Below are 6,000 nucleotides of genomic sequence, written 5' to 3' on the forward strand. Positions count from 1 at the left end.
CCCAGCCCCAGCCAAACTGCACCAAAAAAATAGCCAGGCGTTGTGGTGGGTGCCTGTAGTCCCAGCTACTTGGGAGGCTGAGGCTGAATCGCCTAAGCCCAAGAGCTGGAGGTTGCTCTAAGCTGTGATACCACAAAAAAAAAAAAAAAAAATTACTATAATTAGGACATATAATAAAATCCATTACAACCTAAACATAAAACTCCAGATAACTTAAAATTTCTTCTACTGATTTCAGGGTACCTTTTTTTTAAAGGCACTAACTGAAATGTGAGTGAACCTATGGCCTGGCCTTACACACAGAATGTGGGTATGTCATGAATTTGAGACTTCAGAGGAACTCCACTCTTCCTACTGTACCCTCTAGCCCATGACCTCCTCATAAAATCTGCTGCTTGCCTCACATACTTCCTGGAAGACTGCCCTGGCCTTCAGTGACATTTCTAGCAACCAAATCTGGGCATGGCAAGATAAAACCTCCTTTACCAGGACTTCCTGCTGGGGCTTCATAGTAAGAGTAAACTCAAGAGGTGATTAACAACAGAGGGAAAGAAAACGAACTCTGCAGGCAATTGGTAGGTACTTTATACATATGCACACATCTAAGTTAATACTAAAAGTCTCATAAAATGCACGTTGTGATTACCAATTTAAGGAACACAGAAGTTCAGGGAGGTTTAAGTGATTCACCAAGGCCATATAACACTGTATAAGCAGTGGAAATGGGTTGCCAGCCCAAAGTTTGTTTGGTTCCAAAGCCCCTGCCCTTTTTATTACACCAAATTGTCTTCCAAAAGAACTGGAAGCAAATCATAAAATAATTAAATGTCAAAGTGAGTGCCAGTAGCACGTTCGTTTTTCCCTTACTTTATGATTTCATTTCTCTAAGTAATATACTGCTTTGAAACCACTGACAAAACTTTACATAACATTGCATTTTTTATTTTGAAGATAATTTACATCACCAAATTTTAGTTAATGATTTGGGTCATCTTTTAATAGCCACTGCTTTTATCTCTAAAAGTTAAGGATGTTTCCACATTTAAAAAAGTTTATCATTTCTCTAGAAAAAGCCGGTGCCGTTTTCAATAGACAGGCATGGAGGGCATTTTATTCTTTGGAATTGAGTTCATCTGTTTTTTGTAAGCAGAACTAAAGTTTCTAATAAATTTTCTTTTGAAACAATTTAATAAGCCAAATTCTCTTCTCCTGAAATGTTGGACACTGAAGATTACTGTAAGGTTATACAAAAAACAGTACGCAGCAAAAGCTGGTTCATTTTTTAGGGATATACAAGGGCTGACCAGAAAGTATCTGGCCATGTATGCCTCAATTTTCCATATTACATGGCTGAACACTTCCCAGATAGTCCTTGCATACCAGATATATAAGATATCTGGTAAAAATTATATGCTCAATACATTATATATATATTTAGTCTAGAGGTGTAATAGGCAATGCACTGTGAAATGTAGTACTTGTGTGCTAAGAAGCAGGGTGACTATGATTTTGCCTATCACATCTCTATGTCCTGCATTCCAAGATAGGACTTTGTACTGCTGCTGAGGTGACTGGCTACAACCCCTGTTCTGCCTTTATGTGGCTATAGGTTGGGGCTGACCATGAAGCAAAAGTCAGGAGTCCTCTGAGAGGAAGGCACACGAGGGTCATTGTTGGACTTCACAATGCCTGTCTGCTCATTTATGACACAGCTATCATCTATGGGAAATCACAGACCTATCTATTTACGGGAAATCATGGACAAAATGTACGTGGTTTTGTGAGCATGTAAGCAGAAGCCACATACACTATGAATTATAAGCTCCTTTATACTCTGAATGAAGATGCTTGGTTTGTGGGTCACGTACTTTTTCTTCCTTCACTTTTTAGTCCTTTAAGACTAACAGTTACTTCAGTAGCAGTGCACAAGTCTATTCTCCAAGAGATGTTAAAGGCACAAAAGTCAAGTAAGATAAAAGCATAATTCTCAACTGTCTTTCCCATGAGTATAGTCAAGACATTTATTGTTCCTATAAATGCACTGTAATACAATGAAAAGCAACTCTAAAAATTTTGAGTCCTAAAATGATATTAATAAAGGTAAGTGCAAAAAAATCTGAGCTCTTAACAAATTCTTATCAGTTCCTCGCAAAGTTGTTTTAGGATAATCAACACACCAAAAAGTTATTGGTTATAGATCTTTTACTAAAACCTACCAGAGCTGTACAGGAATCTGCCTTTCTCCTCTAGTATTTTTTTCACTGATGCTGCATATTTACCTTCCTTGGCACATACAGAGTATCCCATATCTGAAATGCTTGGGACCAGAAGTGTTTTGGACAAACAATTTTGGTTGCAAGACAGCCACAAATGGCTATGGCATCTGTGATAGTAGCAGGAGTTTCAGTAAACAGAGAGAAGCACCTATGGATAAAACTATTTCCTGATATGTACATAACAAATAAATAATACCCCAATACTTAAAATATTATTATTTTTCCAAACATGTAATTTGTTTTTTTTTTCTTGGTGGTTTCTTGCTATGTCTGCTCAACCAAATGCAAGGGGCACAGTGTTATGATGGGCAGGGTCACTGCACCGATGGGCAGGTGTGTTCTAGGAACCAGCAGAGGGCAGTAGCACCTTATTCTACCTAGACTCCATCATGGCTTGAGAGAGGAATTGCAAAAATGGAACTTTGCGGTCTGGTTGGGTAGAAAGTGGATAGCAAGGTGAATACTGTATGTGTTCACTGCACATTTGAGAGTGTGCAGTGCATTTAAAAAAAACAAAACAGATTTTCCCAAGGTCATATAGCAAGATGAGTAGAAGAGATGAGAACAGAGATAAAATTTTCAATTACTGTACATTGTTTCTGTAAGTTAAAAAAATGAAGATATTCCATAAAACAGAACTGTAAAATAACTATGTAGAGAAAGTTGTAATGAGACTTTGTAAAGTTTCAGATTCAGGATCACCTGTGATAGTAGCAGTAGTTTTAGGAAATAAAATAAGCATCTGTGGATAAAACTACCTGCTAATGCTAATCATTTCTCTGGTTTGAAAAACAGTCTTTCCCAAGATGGTTTCCCAAACTACTCTGTATACCACCTTCATAATCTTTTATTTTGTGCAAAGCTGAGATTTAATCCAGCCATGAGGGTGGTACTGGTAGTTGGGAATGCTTTTGTCAAACGACATCTTTTTGTTTTCTTTCAATTCTGGTAACAATATTTACTTTACATTTCATAATAATTTCTATGATTTTGTCCTAAAGAAACAAGTGATATTGTGCCATGAGATTTTATGAGATGTTTAAGAATGTGTTGACTTCCTTCCTTATCTAGAAAAAATAGCCCTGACAGTACTAGATTAAGCAATGTCATTCATTTTCCACAAAGCTGTCAGAGGAAACCCAGCATGGGACAGGATATGAAGAATAAACTCCCGGGGCTCACCAACCAGCAGGGCCAGGTTCAAATCCAAAAAAAACGGATACAAATAATCTAAGAGATGAGATGGGAAAGGTTAGGATGTCAGTATGAGGAGCTTGCCTAAGGCCTGTCTGGCTAGACATGTTTGCTCCCTAGGCCCAAGGTTCCAATGAGCAAGCTCAGGGGAAATAGATTTCAGTAAAGAAAGCTAGCCAGCAGGACTCAATCCATAATTATGGAATGAAGAATAATGTAGAGATTCACTGCCTAAATTGCTGGGTATTTCCTATGCAGATCTGGTTCCTGCAATATAAGTGTACCTCATTGCATAGTTTGGGGATAGTGCTAGCAAGTCCTTTTGTGATTCTACTCTTGCTTAACCTAGTCCAGATATTAAGTCACTTTAATAACTAATTTTAGAGCATTTTTGGATGAATTTTGGAACTGCTTAGTCTTCAGAAACAAACTAAAAGAAGACAATGAGGAGTGGTCTTACCTATCTAACAGAGGAAAAGGAAGTATCAGAGAGTAAGAGAAACTCACAGTACATAATTGCCCCTCAGAAGAGAAAACTCACAACACACTACTCTGTTTTGTTTAAATAAAACACCTGTGGCCTAACTTGTTATCTCTGGGACTAAGTTTTCTCAGCTTTGAAGAGCTCTAGGAGGACAGCAGGAGTGTGAGCTCTTTGCTCCAACTCTCTGCCTTAGTTCTCATCTGAACCAGATCCCAAGGACTCAGATAAGCCAGGGAGAACACCTGCAACAGCTTCCTGGCTTCCATTATCAGTTTGCTGAAGCAGAGGAAACAAAGCCACTTTTATCTTTTAAAACACCAGTCGCTTTTCCTCAACTAGCTGGCACTTTCTCCCTTCCTTCTTGCTGTGGCCTCTCTCTCCCACTGCCCTCTCCCGTGCCCATCTTCTGTCTCTGATTCTCTTTTTTTTCTTTCTTTCCCTCCCTTCTTCCTTTCTTCCTTTGGAAGCAAAGGAAGCTCTGTACAAATAAGCTTTGTACTTCTTTCTTTCCTAATCCCTGTGTGAGAGTTCTTTTTCCAAACTGGAAAGCACTTTGGGAGGCGAAGGTGGAAGGATCTCTTGAGACCAGAAGTTTGAGATCAGCCTGGGCAATATAGTGAGACCCTATCTCTACAAAATATATGTTACATATCAAAATATATGTTAAAAAAAAAACTAGCCAAGCATGGTAGCATGCACCTGTAGTTCCAGCTACTTGGAAGGCTGACACAGGAGGATTGCTTGAGCCCAGGAGTTTGAGGATACAGTAAGCTTTACTGATGCCACTGCACTCTAGCCTAGGCAACAGAGATCCTGTCTTAAAAGAAAATTGCTTTGTACCTCTCTTCTCTGCTGCCTTCTTTAAACAAAGGATATACGTTGCAGATTTGAAGTCTAATGTATACCTTTCCTGATCCTATTTCTCTCCTATCCCAGAGGTGACAATTATCCTGAATTAGGTATGTATCATTCTTATTTTGTTTTTCTACCTGTGTATATCCATAAAGAATATACAAGTTATATTGCAGGTTTTATTTTATCCCTTTTTGAATATTTTCATGTATATGACTCATATTTATGTAATATCTAACAAAAACATGTAATTAATTGGGACAAAAACACAGCTGGCTTTTATAAACATACAACTCAGTTAGTAGGGACAGAAAGAGAAAGGCCTAAAAGCAATGAGCATTCAGGACTCTGTCTTCATTAGTCAAGGGGTTTATAGAACAGCAAGTAATCCACTTAGTTAAATAGAGATAATTGTGACCATCTTCTGTAGCCTGCTTATTCTACTACCTGATACTCAGAGATTGAACAGAGCAAGCATCTTAAATTTAGAATGGGCTAAACCTCTACTGGCTTGCTAAGAAGAGCCAGGCATGCAATTTCTGCATGAGAAGTATATTCATCCACCAGCATTGCCCAGTATTCATTTGAACTGTGAGGTTCTATAAATGTTACTAGTTGGAATAACAGACTGAAGTTCATTTTTAAACCACTTACCCTTCTAGTGATTGATTGTATCTTAAGTCACTTAGGAAATAGTGAGAAATCAGAGGCTAAATTGATTTCTTTCCTTTGTAGTCCAGAAATTGGTAGAAATCAAATGTAAGACTACTGTCAAGTCCTTTGCCTCAGTTTGGTAGTCTCAAAAATACAAACAAACATGATCAAATTCCTCCTAACGTGCACCCCCATTTTGACAGGTTTTAAAATGTTATATAAACGGTACAATATTGTGTTTTATTCTTCAATTTAGTTTTCACACATCATGTTAGATTTATTCAAGTAATAAGAATTATTATAAGCAACATGTACTGAGTCCTCACTATGAATATTTATCAAATAACTAACCCTCACAGCAACTTTATGACCTGTTAAGAAGAGTGCTGTTATTTCACCTGTTTAAAGCTGAGAAGATAGAGCCACGAAGTTAAGTAAAACTTAACTTTGCTCAAAGGAAAACCACCATGTAGTGGCACAGCCAGAGTCGGGATTCAAATTTCAGGTAGTTCAGCTACAGAGTCTAGTTTTTTTTTTTTT

The 6,000-nt window shown here is 37.8% G+C and overlaps 1 protein-coding gene across 1 annotated transcript in view; it reads right to left on the minus strand.

Annotated features, from left to right (window-relative positions):
• The window catches only part of SBF2 (SET binding factor 2), a 436,540-nt gene that overhangs the window by 93,968 nt on the left and 336,572 nt on the right, over positions 1–6,000 (minus strand). The gene's annotated exons all lie outside the window — the stretch shown is intronic.

The sequence above is a fragment of the Otolemur garnettii genome, unplaced genomic scaffold (assembly GCF_000181295.1).
Source record: "Otolemur garnettii isolate 467f Iridium unplaced genomic scaffold, OtoGar3 scaffold00001, whole genome shotgun sequence".
Classification (NCBI taxonomy): domain Eukaryota; kingdom Metazoa; phylum Chordata; class Mammalia; order Primates; family Galagidae; genus Otolemur; species Otolemur garnettii.